General features: G+C 34.9%; 1 long non-coding RNA gene across 1 annotated transcript in view; it reads left to right on the forward strand.

The window, feature by feature from the left end:
- Window positions 1–24,383, forward strand: part of LOC306648084 — a 108,786-nt gene extending 84,403 nt beyond the window's left edge. Inside the window, exons 2-3 of the long non-coding RNA XR_013760285.1 lie at window positions 14,941–15,168; window positions 24,123–24,383. This is a non-coding gene — a long non-coding RNA (uncharacterized lncRNA). The remainder of the gene's footprint in view (window positions 1–14,940; window positions 15,169–24,122) is intronic.
- The last annotated feature ends 475 nt before the right edge of the window (window positions 24,384–24,858 follow it).

Here is a 24,858-nt window from a genome sequence, read left to right on the forward strand (position 1 = left end):
ATAAAATTTTATAATTTTCCAAATATTTTACTTCATATTTTTTTCCAAATTCTCAAATAAGTAAAATGACCCATTGGTTCCATTTCCCCCTAGAAATCTCCCGTGGACAGACTGTTCCCACCTGCCCAGCTGCATAGATTTTTATCAGAGGTCTTCCTTTTCCATCATCCTGGAATTGCTTTCTTCTCTGGCAAGGCCCATGTCATTCAAATACATAAATTGTCTTCCTCTCTGGAGTCTTTTAGTAACTCTTCTGATCTTCGGTATTTTGAAACAATGATTATGGGACTATGTGCTTTAAAAGTATCATTACATATTGTTTTGAGTAAATTGAAGGTGTTTTCAATATATATAGTTTCAAATTTCCCTATACTATTTTTTAAATAATTTCCCCTCTGTTTCCTCTGATCTCTACTTTTACATTGTTATTACTTGGATGCTGATTCTCATGGGATCAACGCTAGGCCTCCATTTCTCTTATCTGTATGTCTGAATTTTTGTTGTTTTGTGAGAGTGCTTGATTTTTAAAATTCCGTCTTTTATATTAATTTGAGCACTATTCTTGAATTCAAGAATATTTTTCTTTTTCATTTATTTTCTGTGATTTTATGAACTCATCTATTTTCTTTGGACATAATATCTTCTTATTTTTTAATGTCTCAGAGAAAATTTTTAAAGTATCAGTTTTATTTGTAGACACCCATCCTTACTTGTGTTTTTATTGTGTTTGCCTCTGTACTTTAGACAATGTTTTCTCAAATATCTTATAATTTGTATAAATCCATTCCCAGTTGGAGTGTGGTACTGGTTTCATACCTTTAATAGCAGCCTTTGTGATTTGGATCAGCTTTTCTATCCAGACTAATTATGAAAGGGGGTATTTGGAAATAATGAAAGTTTAAACTGAGTAATTAGAGTAATTCTGAACTAATATTCTCATAATTATGCTACCTAAAATATATGAAGAAAAAATTAAAATAATTTCAAGGAAAATTACAATTACAGCGAACAAATGACTCACTTCTTTCAGTCATTGATAGAAAAGACAGACAATTAAATATTGATTTTCAGAAGAAAAAAAGACTTCTTGGAAGTATATAGAATGTAAGGAACATTCCTGAAGCTTATCTGACAGCAGTCACTGACACCATGGTCTAAGTAAGCCAAACAGTCTGAACAGAGAAACTGAGGTAATGGTAGAGTCGCCATGGAATGAAGGTCTTTGCAACTGCTGAGGCTGAGTTTGAGCTGAGGGGAGGCCTGGTTCTGACATGCATCCCAGAAAGCTGTGATGTGAGCTCCCTGCGCTGACTTGCCTCATGCTGTGTGCTGGAACTTGCCATTCCCCCAGTCCTTTGTCTCAGACCTGTTGCTGGGCAGAATTGCTTAGGCATGCTTGGTTTGTTTACACTACCTGGACCCTCAACGTATAGTTCACCTATAGGCTGACTCTGTCATACTTTAATAAGCATGTTAACCTGATTGGCTAATATGCCTATATATGTTCTGTGCAACCCTAAATAAAATTAGATCCGTGACTTCAGAGCTCGATCTCCGATGCCTGAGTAAGTGCGCTGGGTAAGGCATTGTTTGTCCTCACCCTCAGCAAAACCATTTCTGAACATCTACAATAAAGTCAAAATTTTATGACATGAAAAGTAAATTCTCTATATGTACATACTAAAGTTAATCTTGTAAATGACATTCTTTTTAAGAACACAAATGATATTGACAGAAACTAATGATACATTGGGCCATAATTTTTGCAACCTCAACAAAATACAAATAATAAAAAGTATATAAACTTAAAATGAAAATAAGCTAGAAATTATAGGATATTAACTGGAAAAACCTTCTTTATTAAAAGCATATTGAGAAAATTTATAAACAAAAATAGTTTAAACTTGATGATAATGTAAATATAAATATCAAAATGTGGGAAATTCACCTGTAGTCATAGTTACATAAATGTATGTACACATTAAATACATAATATAGAAGAGACACTAAAACAAATGATAAAGACTAAAGTATCATGTTTAGACATTGGTAAATGAATGGCAAATTAAACATAAAGAAAAATTTTAAAATATAAGAAAAAATAGAGATAATAAAAATGGAAAAATATATACACTAAAACATCAGTAAATCAAAACTGAGTTTCTATTTTGTTTTACAGATAAACAGAATTAATAAATCCCTTCAAGACTAATGAAGACTAACAAGAGGACATCACTCTGTGCCATACGAACACATATAAGATCATTAGGGGGAATTTCTTTTCTAAAAGTTGAACACAAAATATGAGGTGAAGTAAATGCATATCTGCTTTCTGTTAAAAGGTCAGGATTTATTACCCCTTTAACTCAAATAAGTAGAGAACCAGACAAAACCAAACAAATAATAGTTTGCAGATACTGGACAACTGACCATGCCAGACCATGACTCCCAAGAGAAGAGAAACATGAATTGAACCCTGTATCAGATTACTGCCAGTAGCCAGTCTCCAGGATGAAGTGCAGTGAGGGAATCAGAGAATGAATTTGATAATGGTCAAGGTGACTAGAATTTGTGGGGTTGAATACAGTGAGTAGGAGTCTATACAAATGGAGATATCAAGAGAGATCCTATGGCATTCTCTTGTCTTTGAATGAGTGTGATTGGCACACATGCCAGAGGAAAGTATCCATCTTAAAAGGTAAACTAGAGAGGAGGAGGGAGAGTAATTTCCAGAGTATGTATTGAGACTGAATCCTCTTCTCGGTGTCCAGAATGAGGAAAAAGAAAAACAAGAAACAAAACACAATGCTCATACTTGTAGATTTACAGGAATTCATATAGCTGCTTGGAAAGGTATTTCCTTAATAATAAGACTAAAGAAATACTAATATGCTGGCTACTCTGAACCTTTAAAGTATTCAACTGATTCTAGGTAACTAACTGGATACAAAAAGGAATATGATATTATTTCAAGAAATGCAACATAATCCAGCAACTGAAAAAGGAAAATTAATAACATTTTCAATCCAATAAAAATTGCCAGGTGTGCAATGAAGTTTGAAAACATGAGCTATCAGCAAGAAAAGAAACAATCTATAGAAACAGACCCAGAAATTACAGATGGTGAGATTAGCTAAAAAAGAGATTAATATAAATATGATCCATGGGTTCAGGAAGTAGAGGAAAATATAAACACATCGTGATAAGAATTAGAATACTTAAGGAAGACTGAAATTAAACATCTAGACTTGAAAAGCATATATAAACGAAAAATACATGGGATGAAAGCAAAGCATTATTAAACACTGAAGACAAAAAGATCTGGAAGTATGGAGACATACTAATGGAATCTAATCAAGATGAAGCCCAAAGGAAAAAGTGACTAAAAAAAAAAAGTGCACAGTGAGTTTCTTATAATATAAAGTGACATGACATACATTTTATAAAGAAAAAAATAATACTCCCAATTTTCTCAAATTGAGGAAAGCTATAAAAGGAAAAGAATTACATTCCTATTTCCATTATAGTTGTTTAAAATAACAAAAATTTATTATAATAACAAAAATTTATTATAATTTGGAGGTCAAAATTAAGGTGTAAGGAGGTCAGGAGTCTGAAATGGGTCTCACTGGGCTAAAATGAGGATGTTTGGCTTAGCAGGGTTGCTTTATTTTTTTCTTAATATTTTTTCAGTTGTTGATGGACCTTTATTTATATGTGGTGCTGAGAATCAAGCCCAGTGCCTCACATATACAAGGTGAATGCTCTACCACTGAGCCACAACCCCAGTCCCAGCAGGGTTGCTTTCTGAAGAATCTTTCAAGTAGAATCTATTTTCTCATTTTTTTTCCAGATCCTATAGACTTCAAGCATTGCAATGGCTGGACTAGTCTTTCTGACACCAACTCTCTTATTCCACCTTCTCACTTACAAGGACCCATATGATTACACCGGGTACTCTTGAACAATCTCAGTAACCTCATTGCCAACTCATCTGATTAACAAAGTTAATTAGAAAATTGACAATATTTAAATTCTCCTCAGTATGTCACATAACATAACCAGAGATTTCTTTTTTTCCCTCTTTTTTATTTGTCTTTTTAGTTATACATGACAGTAGAATGTATTTTGACATATCATATATACTTGAACATATGTATATGTTTTGCCACATCATATATACTTGATTGGAAAGTATAACTTTCCATTCTTGTGATTGTACATGATGTGGAGTTACACTGATTGTGTATTCATATATGAATGGGAAATTTATGTCCTATTCATTCTACTGTATTTCCCATTGCCATACTCCCTCTCTTATCCCCATCCCTCCAAGTCTAATCCCTGAACCTCCTCTCCTCCTTTCCTCTCCACCCCACCCCCAGCCTATTGTAAGTCAGCCTCCACATATCAGAGAGAACTTTCAGCCCTCAGTGTTTTGGGGATTGGCTTATTTCACTTAGGATGATAGTCTCTAGTTCCATCAATTTACCTGCAAATGCCATAATTTCATTCTTCTTTATGGATGAGTAATATTCCATTATATGTATGTACCACATTTTTAAAAATTCATTCATTTGTTGAAGGGCTCCTTGTTTGGTTCCATAACTTAGCTATTGTGAATTGAGCTGCTATGAACATTGATGTGGCCCTGTCATGAGAGTAAGCTGATTTGAAGTCCTTTGGGTATATGCTTAGGAGTGGGATAACTGGGTCAAATGGTGGTTCCATTCCAAGTTTTCTGAGGAATCCCCATAGTGCTTTTCAAAGTGGTTATATCAATTCGCAGTCCCTCCAGCAATGTATATACCTTTTCTCCCACATCCTCTCCAACATTTACTTTTATTCTTTCTTTTTTTTTTTATTTTTGATAATTGCCATTCTGTTTGGATTGAGATGAAATCTCAGTGTAGTTTTAATTTTAATTTCTCTAATTTGATAGTGATGTTGAACATTTTTTCATATATTTGTTGACCATTTGTATTTTACTTCTGAGAAGTGTCTGTTTAATTCTTTAGCCTGTTTATTAATTGGGTTATTTGGGGGGTTTTTTTGGTGTTAATTCTTCTGAGTTCTTTATATATCCTAGAGATTAATGCTCTAAGGTGCACATGGTGAAGATTTTCTCCCATTCTGTAGACTCTCTCTTCATCTTCTTGATTGTTTCTTTTACTGTGATGAAGCTTTTTAGTTTGATACAATCTCATTTATTGGTTCTTTTAAAAATTTTTTTGGTTATAGATAAACCTTTATTTTATTTATTTTTATGTGGTACTGAGAATTGAAACCACTGCCTCACACATACTAGGCAAGTGCCCTAAAACTGAGTTACAACCCCAGACCCCTTATTTATTGATGCTTGTTTTTACTTCTTGCCCTTTTGGAGCCTTGTTGAAGAATTTGGTTCCTAGGCCACCATGATGGTGATTTGGGACTACTTTTTCTTCTAGTAGGCCAGAGTCTCTGGGCTAAGTCCTTGATCCACTTAGAGTTGAGTTATGTGTAGGGTCAGAGATATAGGTTTAATTTTATTTTATTATATATGGATTTCCAGTTTTCCCAGCACTGTTTGTTGAAGAGATTATCTTTTCTCCATTGTAGGTTTTTGGCTTCTTTGTCTAGTATGGGGTAATTGTATTTATGTGGGTCTTCTATTCTGTACCATTGGTCTGCCTGTCTGTGTTGGTGCCAATACCATGCCTTTTTTTAAAACCAAAGATTTCAAAGGATGAACATAGACTCATTAGGCGACCATTCTTCTGCCTACAAACTTTATATCCAAGAAGTTAAATACAAATATATAAGAATAAACATAAGAATAAACATAAAGAAAACATAAGACAATCACTGAAAATCAGTTGTGAAAAAAATGAATCTTAAAAGCAACTTGAGTAATAAAAGCAGGCATGATGTGTAGAAGAACAAAGATGTACATGAATGCACACTTATTTTCACAAGTTCTGCAGTTAGATACTCGTGGACAGATATCTTTAAGATAATGAAAGAAAAACTGTCACCTTAAAATTCTACCCAGGCTAACATATTCTTAAAAATGAAGGCAAAATAGGACTCTTTCAGCAAAATGAAAGCTTAGAAAATTTATTGAGAGCAGATATTCTCTAAAAACATGTTGTAGGAAAAAGACAAAAAAGTTCAAAAAGGAAAATGGTACAAGATAGAAACTCGAATCTACACAAAAGAATGAAGAGCACCAGAAATCACCCATATAAAATATATTTTCCCTATATTAGGGAGCTTTTTAAATAATTTATATTTTAGAAGAAAATAATAACATTACCTTTTGGCAGTTCTAACATAAGTAGAATAAAGAACATGAAGATAAGAGCAAAAAGAAGGGATGACATGGGTGGTCTACTGTTGCATGTGAACTGCTCTCAGTACTGTTTGAAAGTAAACTGTAGTAGATGAAAGACTTACCATGCATATGTTAGACGAGCCACACAGCAAAAGAGATGCATGGCACCCGTGACAATAATGGAGATAAAATGAAATTTTAATTAATACTAAAAGAAAAAGTATAGTAAAAGGAAATATGAGCAAAGAGCCCAGGGGACAAATAGAAAACAAATAACAAGAGGTAGCATTGAATACCATCAAAGTCAGAGTTTGTAATTTGAACTAAAAGCAACAACCAACTGAATTCAGTCCATAAAAATGTACTTTATATATAAAAATATAGATAGGTTAAAAATATAAGGGAAGAAGGTATATGCTGAAAACTAATCACAAAAGTTGGAGTGGCTGTGTTAATATCAGAAAGAGTACACTTCAGAACAGAGAATATCATCAGGGTTAACAAGAGACACTTCAGGATGATAAAGGGGTACATTCATCAAGAGGACATAAAAGTTCTAAATGTGCATTAGCATAGCAGAGCTTTAGAATACATGAAGCAAAAACCGATCACGCTGAAATACACAATTACGGCTGGAGATCTCAACACTTCTCTTTTAATAATTAAAAGACCAAGTAGATGAAAAATCAATAAAAATATACAATAACTAAATAGCACTATTAACCATCTTGACCTCAATGAAATTCACAGAGCACTCCATCACCTACAATGAATGCATATTTTTTCCAGTGCCCTGAGAACATTCTTCAAGGCCAGGAAAATATGTGTGTGGAAAGTCCCAGTATTTAGATATTAAACAATGCATTTACAAACAACTGAGGTGAAGGAGAAAAGCACAAGGGAAATTAGAAAATATTTTGGATACAGTAAAAGTATTAATATGACATATTAAAATTTCTGGGAAATAAAGGCAAAGGGAATGTTGTAGAATTAAACTTATATTAGAAACACAACTCTCAAATTAGTAAGTCAGTTTTGATAGTAATAAATGAGAAAAGGAAGAGTAACTTCAAATAAGTAGATGAAATGGAAAATTTCCTTAGAATACACATTATGTAACATATGTAACCAAGTATAAATGCATTTATTTATATCTGTATATATTTTACTAAAACTGACAAAAAAAGTGGCCAATCTTAGTGGTCCCATCATGTTTATAGAAATTGACTTTGTAATCTGAAACTTTTCATGAAGAAACTGCAGACTTCACAATACATTCTGTGGCATGTTCCCATAACCTCTTCTGGGGTGGAGGCAGGAAGGAGCATTTCCTAACTCATTCTCAAAGTCACATTCAGTCTTGATTTGAAAGCCTTGCAAAAGTTTTAAGAAAAGGAAAATATATAGGTTAATCTCATTTATAAATACATATGCAAAAACATCAAATACAATTATCAGAATATATCCAATAATGGATAAAATAGGCAATATTATGCAACCAAGTTGTATACCATTTGACATTATCCATCTGGCTTTGAAACTTGTTTTGACATCATTTTTAAAGAGCAACATACATATGCCTCATGTCGGCCACAGGTACACTAAAAGATATGTGTAAGAATGTTTATAAAAACAGTCCTCATAATAGCCCTGAATCCAAGTCCCAATCAATGGTAGGATCCATATATGAAGTGAATAAGATCTGAATGTGAATAAAGGAACTACTGTTATGCACCTTGGATGAATCTCACAAACACATTGAGGGAACAAAGTCGGACACAAAGTAATAAATAATAAATAATCTCTTCTACAAAAATAGTTGAAAACTGGTAAAATGAATCCACCGCATTTATAATCAGAATAATAGTTACCTTTGAAGAAGAGTGGCTAGGAATGGGAAGGGTATAGTAGAGCTTTTGGGGTACACGTAATGATTCATTTCTTAATTTGGTGATGGTTACATTCATTTGCTCATGTTGGCGTAGTTCAGTGAGCTGTACATTTAAGTATGTGTTCTCTCTGTATGTGCATAATAGCTTAATTGTTATTAAAAGTGCCAAGAAGCTGATTGGAAACCCTATATGTCAAGATAGGGCTTGTCAATCAGTAAACGCTACTGTGGATACCTACACTGAGCAGCTCTCTTTTTCAATTGGGGAAACACCAAATGTGCATAATTAAAACAACTTGTTTTAGGAGGAAATCCATGGACAGGAATTTAGAAGTATTGCTGAAAGCCACATGTACATCAGGCAGGGAAGGTGGACTCTAGAATTGGCATGTGGGAGAGTGGAGGCTGGGCCAATATTAATATTCACCTTGCTCCATTTACCATAAGTGAAGTGGTCTGGATATAGACAATGCCACCTGGAGGAAGTGGATTACTAAAAATATTCACAGATTACTAAAAAACAAGTAATTATAAAGGGTACATTAATGTGAACCTTATCCACTCTTAACTGAAATAAATATACCTAACATTTTTTAAATCCATAAACACATAGAAAAGATATTATTTTAAAATGTGTTTTTGCTTAAAAATGTATTTTATTTACTTTTCCCACATAAAAACATGTACCTATGCTTTTCGATGGCACATAGTTTTCATTAGTGTAAGGAGATTCCAATAGATTCAAATAAGCTATTAAAAATATATTTTATTCACTTATTTGTTTACTCATTTCTTCACTCATTTTTTTTTTTTTTGGGAAAATATACTCCCCATTTAGGAATAGAGGTGAGTATTTGAAGAGAGTTTGGATAATTACTATCATTTAATACATGTAGGCAGCTATTGTAATATAAGACATCTTCAGAGATGTTTAAAATGTGAAACCAAGCAATGGTTTAGAATTAAGATAAATAAGATATTGAAAGAGGTGACACTCCAGGAACTCTCTATGGTTGGAGCTGTCTACTGAAATGAAATTTTCCTTAATCATGGTATGCTGGGAGTTTGGGAAGGAGGAGTCTTGGGGATTTTTACATTTTTAACTTTTATATACATACTGGCTATTGTCAGCAGCATTTCTCCAAAGGGTTGACTGTCCCCATTCAGTATTAAAGTACAAAATAAAGAAATGTCATATTAATACCATACCAATTATTAATAGCAATTAAGAAATACCATATTAAGATTTGGAATATGATCAAAAGTGTTGCCTCTTCCTGTTTAGTCTCTTTTCCATCGTTTAGCACCCTTAATTTTTTTTTTCAACTATCCTGAATTTTATATTTGTTATTTCCTTTTCCTTAAAAATTTTTTTATCAGATATGTATTTCCTTAAATAGTGTATTGTATAAATTATATTATTTTAGAGCTTTACAAATATTGTATGAAATGATATTCTGATGGAATTTTCTGTGACTTGGTTTTTTTAATACAATTTATATTTTGGAGATTTATTCATGTCATTTCATGTAAGCATAGTTGCTTATTGTATAAAGTTATGTTGTATACATCTCAGTTTGTTTATCCCTTCTGCCAATGAATACTTGAGTTGCTTCCTTCACATCATAAGCAGTGTTGCTATGAACATATGCATACATGTGTCTTAAGGAACATGTCTAAGAGTTTCTCTAAGGTATACACTTACATTAGGGAAGGCAGCTGCCAGCAGCGAAATGAACTGTCAATCACAGCAGGAGGTTCATACAATAGGAAGAGAGAATTGTCTGGTAAAGTCTTCAAGGACCTAGAGAATATATTACACTTTCCCAAAGGTATTAGAAGACAGTGATACCTGAAGGGGAAAGGAGATAATATGGTGGGTTGTGCCACCAGAAAGATTGGGGATATAGCTTAGTGGAGGAGAGCTCATCTAACATGTGCAAGGCCCTGGTTTTCAACATCATTAACACACATACTTACTCAAGTTAAACTTAGAATTAGTACTTGATGTGGCAATTCCAACACTGGCTATGTACCTAAAAGAACCTACAGCAGAAACTCAAATATCTGCACACCAATGTACATTGTAGCATTATTCATAGTAACCAAAGATAGAAACAAATCCAAATGTCTCTCAGTAGATTAATGGACAAAATGCAATATATTAATTTTGGAATATTTTTAAAAGTCCGTAAAAAGGACGAAAATTCTGATGCATGATACAACATAGATGAACCTCAAAGAAATGCTAACTGCAATAAGATGGACACAAGATATTTGAATTCACGAATGTGCTACAACTAGTAAAGTCAAATTCATTGAGATAGATAAAAGAATGATGTCGTTAGGGGCAGGGGAGAAGACAGAATGGGGAGTTTTCTAATGGGTACAGTTTTCAACTTGGAAAGATGAAAACCTTTTATGTCAAGGTTTGTAAAAATCATGATCATATATTTATAACACATAAATATATATGTGTGTATATTTATATGTGTGTATATATCATTCATATATATATATTCTTAATAATGTCACGGTTCCTTATAAGGAACTCTAACTAGAATAGCCAATATTTCCAGCTATATTTGCATTTTGCCTGAGTTTGTTTCCCTAGGTATATAACAAAATTTGAAAGCATAACCTGAAGAATTCAGTGGGGTGGGGGGAGGGAACTTACTTTACCTTATTACTATAGCTAAGACAAGAATATCACAAGAGGATAGTGCCATAGTGAAAAAAAGCATTTTCTCTCTATCAGATAATACAATTTTAATCAAAGAGAAAAGAACCCACTTTTCCTTTGTAAGCATATTGCAGAGTTTAATACTGCAAAGTTCAGAAATTCTTCTCCTTACATCTGTGTTGAACACTTTGGTTTTGAATTAAGCATCCTTATTTCTAAGCATTGTTACGAAGTAGAATACAATTTGGGGGGCTTTTGTTAGTAGTTTGCTGCCCTCTACATCTATTAGATAATTTCTTTGTCATTGCATTTGTAACACTTCCCAATCTCTTCAACGAGTTTCATTAAGAACTTATTTACTCCTTTTTCCAAATCATTAATAAAATTATCAGATAGAACCAAAATGAACAAAGAACTTCTTGGCAGACTATTAGATGCCAAACCTAAACTAAAAGTCAAGCCATTTTTCCTTTCTCTAGAGATTTTCATCCATGTATATTCAATACATTTAATATTACTTTTACAAAGGACAATTGGAATTAACTCTATTAACTACTTTTCATAATATTGTAAACTCTCTTCTCATTCCCAGAGAAATGATCCATTTCGGAAAGACCATCATGTTTCAATGTTACTTAATTCCGTTATGGATAGAGAAAACCTTGAAGGAGTGGAGACATTGCTCACAGACAATTGATTTCCTCAGGTCAAATATCATGACACTGTGTTTGCATGTACCTACTAATATTTTAATTCTATTAAAAAAAATGCCTTCATTCCAAGTTGCGTTCATTCATTCACATTTACTGAAAAAACTGCTGTATGATAGACATTAAATCGGTTGCAATTATTACTTTAAAGAAGTGTGTGGTTTTTTTTTTTTTTTTTTAAGTCAGGTTGAAATTTCTTCCACTTATTTTCTAGTAATTTAAGGTAGATTCCTGTTTTCTTTCTCTTGTCCAAATCTTTTCTTGATCAACATGTCCGTATGATGCTATGATATCATGTTCAGCTCCTCAAAACCAGTGGGTCCTTAGGAAGTGAAGTCGGTGTGATATGCCTGAATTACGAAAGACTTTTTACCCAATTGAAAATTTTATAGAGGAACATGTGAAAAATGATTATGGAGAATCAGTTTCCACAATGGATAATCCAAGAACCAATATTAATAGGTACTTTTATCTCTGGCTAGAATATTAGAATTTTAATACATTGATTTAGTGAAAATGAATAGTAAATTGGGTTTAAATTTGGTCATTTCTGTTACCTAGTGTTTGTGAATATGATTCTTTAAACATTCACATGTAGATTTTTCATGATTGTACAATTTATTTTCTTTTGATTAAACTGCTAGGGGTGCAATTCCTGGGTCATCTGGTAAGTGTATGAATAAGTTGGACAAGTACTACATGGTCTCTTTCAGATGTAAAACTAAAAAGGAAAAATAAATAAATAAGTAAATAGATAGGTCAACCTGAAAGTAGAAGAATGATTGCTAGGACTAGGAAGGTGTGGGGTGGAGGGATTGGAGGAGGGAAGAAGGTAAAAGAGTGGATGTACATGATCAACATGATGTGTGCTTATGTGGTAAATCACAGTAAATTCCACTCATCATATAGTAAATAAATACATAAATAAAAAGAAACTGCAGAGATGATTTTTAGAGTGTCAATTTTTATTACTATCAGTACAGCATGAAAGTTCTGGTTGTTTTACATTCTTAGCAGTACTTGGTGTTAGCAGTCTTTTATTTTAGTTACTAAATATATTATGATACCTGAGTCCCCAAGAAATATGACTAATGATGTTGAGCATCTTTTCATGTGACTATATGCCATCCATCAATATCTCTATAGTGAAGTGTGTGCAAATCTCTTGTGAATTTTTAAAAGTGGGCTGCTTGTTATTATTAGGTGTGATAGAGCTTTACATATTATGGATACAAGTTCTTTTTTAACTTGTTTTGCAAATATTTTGTTCTAGATGGTGCCTTGCATTTTCATTTTCTTAATAATGTCTTTTGAAGATCAGAAGTTTTAATTTTAATGGATTGTGGTTTTTTGTTCTATTTAAAATATTTTTGTTTTATTCAGGGCAACAGGGTTTTTAAAGAAAGTTTTGGGCTTTACATTAAGGTTTATGATCCATTTTTAATTAATTTGTAAATATGATTTGAAGATGTGATTTTCCTTTTTTGATGTATGGCCAATTGTTTCGGGACCATACTTTGGAAAGACTATTCTTTACCCATCAAATTGCTTTGACAACTTTGTTCAAAATTCTGTGGATAAGATTGGGTCTATTTCTGGACACTCCATTCTGTTCCCTTATTTTGTAGTACAGAATTTTACAACTTTGTAGTAATTCTAGAAATCCAGAACAATAGGTCTTCCAACTTTAGTCCTTTAAAAGATTATTTGATTTTCCATCTAAATTTTAGAATCAGCTTGTTGGCTTCCACATATACACACAAAAATAGCAACACAATTTTAAAATTTGATTGGTCTTGCATTGAATCCGCAGACAAAATTAAAGATTTGAAATCTTAAGTATACTGAGTTTCCTGACCCATGAACATGGTATATCTCTCCATTTAGAGATATGGTCACTTTAATCAATGTTTTACAGTTTTCAGTATACACATGTTGCATCTCTTGTTAGAATCATTCCAAATTATTTCATTAAATAGCTAGTTAGTTGAAGTTTTGTTGCCATTATATTTATATTTATGGTATTAATACATAAGAATACCAAAGAAGTGGTTTGCCTTCTTCATGAAGTTACTTATTAAATGGACTTTTTAGCCCTCGTTCTGAAGTTCAATTTGTCTGATGTTAATATTACCACTCCACCTTTTAAATTTAGTGTTTGCATATTTTTCTAATTTTTACTTTTAACTTATCCTTATCTTTTTATATCTAAAGTTAGTAACTTGGAGACAACATACAGTGCTTTTCTTTCTTTTTTTTTTATTAAAAATCATAAATTTACATAGGGCAATGTTGTTTGATTCATTCTGTTATTTTTTTCCCTTCCCCCCACCCCTCTCACACCTCCCACCCCTCTTTTCCCTCTATACAGTGCTTCCTTCCTCCATTCTTACCACCCTCCTTATCCCTAACCATAAACCTAACCCTAACCCTAAGGCTAACCCCTCCTACCCCCCATTATATGTCCTCATCCACTAATCAGTGAGATCATTCGTCCTTTAGGTTTTTGAGATTGGCTTATCTCACTTAGCATGATATTCTCCAATTTCGTCCATTTGCCTGCAAATGCCATAATTTTATCATTCTTCATGGCGGAATAATATTCCATTGTATATATATGCCAGGGTTTCTTTATCCATTCATCAATTGAATGACATCTAGGTTGGTTCCACAATCTGGCTATGGTGAATTGAGCAGCTGTGAACATTGATGTGGCTGTATCTCTGTAGTATGCTGATTTTAAGTCCTTTGGGTACAGGCCAAGGAGTGGAATAGCTGAGTCAAATGGTGGTTCCATTCCAACCTTTCTAAGGAATCTCCATACTGCTTTCCAGAGTGGCTGCACTAATTTGCAGCCCCACCAGCAATGTATGAGTGTACCTTTTTCCCCACACCCTCGTCAACACCTATTGTTGCTTGTGTTCTTGATAATTGCCATTCTAATTGGGGTGAGATGGAATCTTAGGGTAGTTTTGATTTGCATTTCTCTTACTACTAGAGATGTTGAACATTTTTTCATATATCTGTTGATTGCTTGTACATCTTCTTCTGTGAAGTGTCTGTTCATTTCCTTAGCCCATTTGTTGATTGGATTATTTGTATTCTTGGTGTAGAGTTTTTTGAGTTCTTTATAGATTCTGGAAATTAGCACTCTATCTGAAGTATGAGTGCCAAAGATATTCTCCCACTCTGTAGACTCTCTCTTCACATTACTGATAGTTTCCTTTGCTGAGTGAAAGCTTTTTAGTTTGAATCTATCCCAGTTGTTGACTCTTGCTTTTATTTCTTGGGCTATGGGAGTCCAGTTAAGGAAGTCTGATCCTAAGCCAACAAGTTGAAGATTTGGACCTACTTTTTCTTCTATAAGATGCCGGGTCTCTGGTCTGATTCCGAGGTCCTTGATCCATTCTGAGTTGAGTTTTGTGCAGGGTGAGAGATAGGGATTTAATTTCATTCTGTTGCATATGGTTTTCCAGTTTTCCCAGGACCATTTGTTGAAGAGACTATCATTTCTTCATTGCATATTTTTGGAACCTTTGTCTAGTATGAGAAAATTGTATTTATTTGGGTTTGTGTTCGTGTCCTCTATTCTGTACCATTGATCTACCTGTCTATTTTGGTACCAATACCATGCTGCTTTTGTTACTATTGCTTTGAATAGAGTTGAAGATCTGGTATTGCGATACCCCCTGCTTCACTCTTTCTACTGAGGATTGCTTTAGCTATTCTGGGTTTCTTATTCTTCCAGATGAATTTCATAATTGCTTGATCTATTTCTGTAAGGTACATCATTGGGATTTTACTTGGAATTGCATTGAATCTGTATAGCACTTTTGGTAGTATGGCCATTTTGACAATATTAATTCTGCCTATCCATGAACATGGGAGATCTTTCCATCTTCTAAGGTTTTCTTTAATTTCTTTCTTTAGTGTTCTGTAGTTCTCATTGTAGAGGTCTTTCACCTCTTTTGTGAGATTGATTCCCAAGTATTTTATTTTTTTCGATGCTATGGTGAATGGGGTAGTTTTCCTAATTTCTCTTTCTGAAGATTCATCAATTATGTATAAAAATGCACTGGATTTATGAGCATTGATCTTGTAACCTGTTACTTTACTGAATTCACTTATGAGTTCTAAGAGTTTTCTGGTGGAATTTTCAGGGTCCTCTAAATATATAATCATGTCATCAGTGAACAGGGATAGTTTGAGTTCTTCTTTTCCTATTCGTATCTCTTTAATTTCTTTGGTTTGTCTAATTTCTCTGGCTAGAGTCTCAAGAACGATGTTGAATAGAAGTGGTGAAAGAGGGCATCCCTGCCTTGTTCCAGTTTTTAGGGGGAATGCTTTCAGTTTTTCACCATTTAGAGTGATGCTGGCCATGGGCTTAGCGTAGATGGCCTTTACAATGTTAAGGAATGTTCCCACTACCCCAATTTTTTCTAGTGTTTTGAGCATGAAGGGATGCTGTATTTTATTGAATGCCTTTTCTGCATCTATTGAAATGATCATGTGATTCTTAACTTTTAGTCTGTTGATATGGTGAATGACATTTATTGATTTTCAGATGTTGAACCAACCTTGCATCCCTGGGACAAAACCCACTTGATCATGGTGCACTTTCTTTTTAATATATTTTTGTATGTGATTTGCTAAAATTTTGTTGAGAATTTTTGCATCGATGTTCATTAAGGATATTGGTCTGAAATTTCCTTTCCTCGATGTGTCTCTGTCTGGTTTAGGTATCAGGGTGATATTGGCTTCATAGAATGAGTTTGGGAGGGTTCCCTTCTCTTCTATTTTATTTAATACTTTGAGAAGTATTGGAATGAGATCTTCTTTAAAGGTTTTGTAGAACTCGGCTGAGAACCCATCTGGTCCTGGACTTTTCTTTGTTGGTAGGCTTTTGATGACTTCTTCTATTTCATTGCTTGAAATTGATTTATTTAAGTTGTGTATGTCCTCCTCGTTCAGTTTAGGTAATTCATATATCTGTAGAAACTTGTTGATATCTTTGAGGTTTTCTGTTATGTTTTAGTGTACACTTTCAAAATAGCTTCTAATTATGTTTTGTATTTCACTTGTGTCTGTTGTGAATATTTCCTTGTTCATTCCGAATTTTTGTAATTTGAGTTTTCTCCCTCTTTCTCTTTGTTAGTGTGACTAAGGGTTTATCAATTTTGTTGATTTTTTCAAAGAACCAACTGTATATTTTGTTAATTTTTCCGATTGTTTCTTTTGTTTCAATTTTGTTGATTTCGGCTCTGATTTTAACTATTTCCTGTCTTCTACTACTTTTGGTGTTGGTCTGCTCTTCTTTTTCTCGGGCTTTGAGCTGTAGTGTTAAGTTGTTTATTTGTTGATTTTTACTTCTGTTGTTGAATGCACCCCATGAAATAAATCTTCCTCTAAGTACTGCTTTCATAGTGTCCCAGAGATTTTGATATGATGTGTCTTTGTTCTCATTTACTTCTAAAAATTTTTTAATTTCCCTCCTGATGTCTTCTGTTATCTATTCATCATATAATAGTGTATTATTTAATCTCCAAGTATTGGAGAAGTTTCTGTTTTTTATTCTATCATTTATTTCTAATTTCAATCCATTATGATCTGATAGAGTACAAGGTAGTATCTCTATCTTCTTGTATTTGCTAACATTAGCTTTGTGGCATAAAACATGGTCTATTGTAGAGAAGGATCCATGTGCTGCTGAGAAGAAAGTGTATTTGTTCTTTGTTGAATGGTATATTCTATATAAGTCAGTTAAGTGTAAATTGTTGATTGTGTTATTGAGATCTCTTTTTTCTTTATTCAATTTTTGTTTTGATGATCTATCCAGCGTTGAGAGAGGTGTGTTAAAATTGCCTAGTATTATTGTGTTGTGGTCTATTTGATTTCTGGAATTGAGAAGGATTTGTTTGATGTACATGGATGAGCCAATGTTTGGGGCATTGGTATTTATGATTGTTATGTCTTGCTGATTTATGCTTCCCTTAAGCAGTATGCAATGTCCTTCTTTATCCCTTCTGACTAGTTTTGGCTTGAAGTCCACATTATCTGAAATGAAGATGGATACTCCAGCTTTTTTGCTCTGTCTGTGTGCATGGTCTGTTTTTTCCCATCCTTTCACCTTTAGTCTATGGGTATCTCTTTCTATGAGATGAGTCTCTTGCAGGCAGCATATTTTTGGATCTTTCTTTTTAATCCAATCTGCCAGTCTATGTCTTTTGATTGATGAGTTAAGGCCATTAACATTCAGGGTTATTACTGTGATATGATTTGTATTCCCAGTCATTTGACTCATTTTTGTTTTTTGACATAATTTGGTTTCTTCTTTATTTGGCTATTATTTTAGGCTAGTTCCTCCCATTGCTGATTTGCATCGTTGTTTTTCATCTCTTCCTCATGGAATATTTTGCTGAGAATGTTCTGTAATGCCGGCTTTCTTTTTGTAAATTCTTTTAGCTTTTGTTTATCATGGAAGGATCTTATTTCATCGTCAAATCTGAAAGTAAGTTTTGCTGGGTATAAGATTCTTGGTTGACATCCGTTTTCTATCAGGGCTTGGTAAATGTTGTTCTAGGCCCTTCCAGCTTTTAGGGTCTGGATTGAAAAATCTGCTTATATTCTTCTTGGTTTCCCCCTGAATGTAATTTGATTCTTTTCTCTCACGACCTCCAAAATTCTGTGTTTATTTTGTATGTTAGGTATTTTCATAATAATGTGCCTTGGTGTGGGTCTGTTGTAATTTTGTATATTTGGAGTCCTATAAGCTTCTTGTACTTGGTTTTCCATTTCATTCTTCAGACTTGGGAAATTTTCTCATATTATTTCATTGAATAGATTGTTCATTCCTTTGATTTGTTTCTCTAAGCCTTCCTCAATCCCAATAATTCTTATATTTGGCTTTTTCATGATATCCCATAATTCTTGTAGATTCTGTTCATGATTTCTTGCCATCTTTTCTGTTTGGTCAACTTTGTTTTCAAGATTAAATATTTTGTCTTCAATATCTGAGGTTTTGTCTTCCAGGTGTTCTATCCTATTGGTTATGCTTTCTATGGAGTTTTTAACTTGTTTTATTGTTTTTTTTTCATTTCAAGGATTTCTGTTTGGTTTTTTTTTTTCAGTATCTCTAACTCTTCATTGAAATGATCTCTTGCTTCCTGTATTTGCTCTTTTAACTGTTGATTGGTGCGATCATTTAATTCCTGCATTTGCTCTTTCATTTCCTCCTTCCATGCCTGCATTTGCTCTTTCATCTCTTCGTTTGCTTCCCTGATCGTTTTATTTATGTACATTCTGAGTTCCCTTTCTGACATTTCTTCTGCTGTGCTGTCATTGGGTTTTATTGATATAGTATCTAGGTTTGTTTGGGACATTTTCTTCCCTTGTTTTCTCATATTGGTCAGATGTCAGTGGGACTCTGTGATATTGCAGATTTCCTCTATTGGCTTATAGTGTCCCTGTAGATTTCCAGTGTATCAGCTCCCAGCTATCAGTAGCCTGAAGTCTTGGAGTAACTTGATAATGCAGTGCTTCCGAAGAAAGCTGCCTCTAGCCTGCTACTGGTTCCAGGAAGAGAGACCTGGAGAGGTCTCTGGCTGCCCTGCCCTGCTCCCAGAGGCTGCTTGTGGGTTGGAGGTCTCTGCTGGCTTGCAGACTTGTGGCTGGCTCTGTGTAGAAAGACTCTCACTGGGCAGTCTGCTCCGAGAAGCTAGCCTAGAAAGGTGCTTCCCGCCAGAGGGAGCCGGGCTGCTTGGGGATGTCCCTGGCTGCCCTGTCCTGGTCTTTGAAACAACCTGCAGGCGGGCAGGCTGGAGCTCGCAGAGTGCTGTCTCACGGACTTGGAGCTGGTTCTGTGCAGAAAGGCTCTCACTGGGGGCCTGCTCCGAGAAGCTGGAGAATCTGGCCCTGTGGGAGGAGCCCACCACCGGAGTGCTCAGGGCTGCCTCAGGGAGACTTGAGCTGCCCTGCCCTACTCTAATAAGCCGCCCGAATCCGGGCCTGCCACCCGGGCCGAGCTTCACTGGGTTGGGGAGGCTCACTCCGGGGTTCTATTTTAGTCCGAGTCTCTCAATGCCTCCCCTTCTTGAATCCTGGGTTCTGGAGCGACTGGAGATGCAGTCACCCTCTAGTCTGCCATCTTGGATCGCGAGTGCTTTTCTTTATTGTCCCATCTTGAAAACCTCTGTCCTTTCATTAAACCTCTGTCCTTGTGATTTAAACAAGTCACTTTAGTTTAAATTCAGGTGATTTATTTGTGCCCACTTGGCAGCTGCCTTTTCCACCAGAATTTTGCCATAGGTGAGACACTTTTTGAATCTGGTCTCCTTGGGGAGGACTGTCTCTTTGGGGAATTCAGGTTTCTTGGTGGCTTTGGGCACCTTAACTGATGAACTAAAAAAGTTTTGACTTGTAGTTTCTGTCTCTTTCTGATTGATAATGTGAGAGTGATATTCTCAGCAGATTTCTACATGCTAAACAGAAGATTCTCTAAGTGTAAATGGCTAAGTTTCGAGTTAAAATTGATCAAGGTACATTAGAGTTAAAAGGGAGCTGTGAAAATAATGGCCACGACTGCAATGAAGATGAAAACAGTGCTATTGATAAAGCAGGCAAACACACTGCAGCCATAAACTTCAGGTATCTAAAACTCTTTTACTCTTCACCTATGAAAAGAAAGTACTTAGAAAATATGTTCCCATTCTGACTTTATACAGGGAAACCTGATCTCAACCATCAATGTAGCCCAGTCTCTACTAGTTGAAACTTTTTAAGAAATTGATGACTCAGTGAAATCGAATTTCTCATAACACCCTCACTCCCCACCCCACCCCACAATGGTACCTTTCCACATGAAAATTTCCTCTTGGAGGAGGCCATGTCTGGTTTTTGACCATTTTCTGGTGTTCTCTATGACTGTCATATGCTTTGCTCCTATTGGCTCTTGTCACCTTATGCAGACGGTGTGCTGAGTTTCACAGGCCTCCCATAGCCTTCAGTCACCAGGTGGATATATTCTGACTCCTTTTCTTTCTTCTCACCCAGGCTACTGCAGGCTTAAGGTTCTTAGGGTGGTCCTGATTCCTGACCCACTGGTTTCCCTGAAGGAAACTGTGGTGTGGCTCCAGCCTCTCCTGAAGGCCCCTTATTCAACCCAAGCTACTCTTGTGCTCTGGTACACAGAGGAAGTGGGGCTCCGTAGGGGAATCGGTGTGCCTCTTCTGAATATTGCAAAGATTGTGAGGCACATGTCCTCTCTGTTCTCAGGTAACAAAACTACAGTGAGCATTCTATTTCCCTCTCACTGTTCCATTGTAACCAAGGATAAGAAAGCCAAAACTTAAAAACTGCAAAGAATGTCCCCTATGATGCTTTATATAATTGTTCTCCCCCAATTCTCTCCTTTACTCACATCTTATTGCCTATGCGGTTCTTTGGAGAGAAAAGCAGCTTTACATTATCATGTATTCTTATTCTAAAGTATGTATGTTTGCAAAATTTTATGCTTTGTCTCTTGATATTTCAGGTCCACATAATTCGAGCAACTTTTTTCAAGACTATATGTTTAAATAACCACCAGCTGCATGATAGATTTAATTGTTTAAACTATATCTACTTTCTATAGCTATAAATAAGGAGAGTGGGATGGTAGTGGGCCCATGATAACAGAAGGAATGTAGCTGGAGAGAAACTTCAGTTTATGTCCTAAATATTGAGTATCGAATCTACTAATAACTTACATCCATCAAACACTGTGTCATGTTTCTTATAAGATGTATTTCATTTCAATTTTACAAAAGACTCAGGATGCAATTCATGTAACATTAGAAATAGAATTAAGTAGTTTACCTAGGGAGAACTATGCCAACACTTATGTTTTATAGCTAGGAACACTGAAAGTTGGAATATGAGCTTCATTTCAATAAGAATATGTTGTTTGTCAATGACCAAACCAGGACTAGAACTCAGGATTCCAGATGCATTCTCTGTTCTGTATTGATCAGATAGGTGTCAGGAAGGTCTACTTTATTTTGAATGAAGTTGTTAGCCTCTTTGGAGATAGGCATATAATTCAAGGCAATTTTCACAAATTAGTTATGTGATCCCTGAAAGACAGAAATAAATGCCAGGTACTGAATAATGTGATAAAAATGAATTATACGTATGGGAAATAAATTGCTTGGCATTATTGCTTTGATTGAGTGCTTCAAATGAGTCATTGAGAGTATTCCTCCTCAAACAACTCACTTGGCTCTGAGATATATTAACAGTAAAGTAAGAAGAAATACTTAGAAAGTAATCCTCCCCAAACATTCAGCATTGACTGGAATACAACTTCCACTTTTATGGTTTATATTATTAGGAAAATAATAAGAGAACAAGGTTTGTTAATGGCAGATCAGAAAAAAAATGTTGCTGAGAAAACATAACATTAATTGATTTGACTACAAAACAATGATGCTGATGGTAAACTTAGCTGTTTTAAAACTGTCATTCTGAAAGGAGAATCAAATTTTGTTTTATTTTATAATATTTGAAATATACAAATACAAGTTAAAACAGATTGAAGTTATAATGCAGACTGTTAACAGGAATGTATGCAAGCACAACTTAGGAGCTCGAATACCACCAATAGGAGCATCATCTACCTGTGTGCTTCTTACAAATGCTAGCCTTTCACCTGATGAAACTTCTTTCCCAGGTTTTATATTGATCTTTCCTTTGCTCTATTAAATATTTTCATCAGACATGTAAATTTTCTGAATAATAAAGTTTTGTTTACTACCGAGAACCGCTGCTTGCCCCAGGGCTGCTTCAAGTGGCTCTAATTACAGAGGAAAACTGCAGCTTCTGTTCCCGGCTTGATCCAAGCAGTTCAGCGTGGCTTCTTGCTCTTTTCGCTTACCTAAAACCGCTGCTTCTCGTGCTTATGGCCCAACCAGCCGGACAGAAGACATGTGCACTTCAAAGGTTCATCAAGCAGCTTCCCCTTTATTCAAATAACACCCTCAATATATAAGCAGTCTCATGCATAAGCAATTGTAACCAGATATGTCCATCCAATCCTGTTAAAGGTCAAGCAATCACTCGCTCCAGCATACATGTAAAGTATATCTGTCCACGCACTAGGCAGCTGAACTGATTATAATACAGCCAATTGTAAACACATTCTGCCTTTCTACATGCATAATCAGAATGCCGTTTGCTCTCTGCCAGTCGCCATCGTTGTATGCATGTGGCGAAACCCTGGGTCCCAGGTTCCGCCTGCCACAGTTTACTTTTAAATTTTATAAAAAATAATATTATATTGTGTATAATCTTGAAATTTATTTTTTATTTATTTATTTAATTCATTTTTATTGTAAACAAATGGATTACATCTTGTTTCTCTGTTTGTACATGAAGTAGAGGCATGCCATTTGTGTAATCATACATTTACCTAGGGTAATAGTTTTTGATTCATTCTGTTATTTTTTTGTCTTCCTCCCCATGCTTCCCACCCCTCTTATCCTTTCATACAGTCCCTCCTTCCTCCATTCTTGCCCCCCTCCCACCCCCCATTATGTGTCATCATCCGCTTATCAGCGAGATCATTTGTCCTTTGGTTTCTTGAGATTGGTTTATCTCACTTAACGTGATATTCTCCAATTTCATCCATTTGCCTGCAAATGCCATAATTTTATCATTCTTTATGGCGGAGTAATATTCCATTGTATATATATGCCACAGTTTCTTTATCCATTCATCAACTGAATGACATCTAGGTTGGTTCCACAATCGGGCTATTGTGAATTGAGCAGCTATGAACATTGATGTGGCTGCATCATTGTAGTATGCTGATTTTAAGTCCTTTGGGTATAGGCCAAGGAGTGGGAAAGCTTGGTCAAATGGTGGTTCCATTCCAAGCTTTCTAAGGAATCTCCATACTGCTTTCCAGAGTGGCTGCACTAATTTGCAGCCCCACTAGCAATGTATGAGTGTATCTTTTTCCCCACATCCTCGCCAACACTTATTGTTAGTATTCTTGATAATTGCCATCATAATTGGAGTGAGATGGAATCTTAGGGTAGTTTCGATTTACATTTCTCTTACTACTAAAGATGTTGAACATTTTTTCATATATCTGTTGATTGCTTGTACATCTTCTTCTGTGAAGTGTCTGTTCATTTCCTTAGCCCATTTGTTGATTGGATTATTTGTATTCTTGGTGTAGAGTTTTTTGAGTTCTTTATATATTCTGGAAATTAGTGCTCTATCTGAAGTATGAGTGGCAAAGATTTTCTCCCACTCTGTAGGTTCTTTCTTCGCATTGCTGATAGTTTCCTTTGCTGAGAGAAAGCTATTTAATTTGAATCTATCCCAGTTATTGATTCTTGCTTTAATTTCTTGTGCAATGGGAGTCCTGTTAAGGAAGTCTGATTCTAAGCTGACATGTTGAAGATTTGGACCTACTTTTTCTTCTATAAGATGCAGGGTCTCTGGTCTGATTTCAAGGTCCTTGATCTATTCTGAGTTGAGTTTTGTGTAGGGTGAGAGATAGGGGTTTAGTTTCATTCTATTGCATATGGATTTCCAGTTTTCCTGGCACCATTTGTTGAAGAGGCTATCTTTTCTCCATTGCATATTTTTGGCACCTTTGTATGAGAAAATTGTATTTATTTGGATTTGTGTCCATGTCCTCTATTCTGTACCATTGATCTACCTGTCTATTTTGGTGCAAATACCATGCTGTTTTTGTTACTATTGCTCTGTAGTATAGTTGAAGTTCTGGTATTGTGATACCCCCTGCTTCACTCTTCCTGCTAAGGATTACTTTAGCTCTTCTAGGTTTCTTATCTTCCAAATGATTTTCATGATTGCTTGCTCTATTTCTGTGAGATACATCATTGGGATTTTACTTGGAATTGCATTGAATCTGTATAGCACTTTTGGTAGTATGGCCATTTTGACAATATTAGTTCTGACTATCCACGAACATGGAAGCTCTTTCCATTTCTAAGGTTTTTTATAAGTTCTTTCTTTAGTGTTCTGTAGTTCTCGTTGTAGAGGTCTTTCACCTCTTTTGTGAGATTCATTCCCAAGTATTTTATTTTATTTTTTTGAGGCTATTGTGAATGGTATAGTTTTCTTAACTTCTCTTTCTGAAGATTCATCACTTATGAATAAAAATGTATTGGATTTATGAGCATTGATCTTATATCCTGCTACTTTACTAAATTCACTTATGAGTTCTAAAAGTTTTCTGGTGGAATTT

The sequence above is a fragment of the Sciurus vulgaris genome (genome assembly GCF_902686455.1).
Source record: "Sciurus vulgaris genome assembly, chromosome: 1".
Taxonomy (NCBI): domain Eukaryota; kingdom Metazoa; phylum Chordata; class Mammalia; order Rodentia; family Sciuridae; genus Sciurus; species Sciurus vulgaris.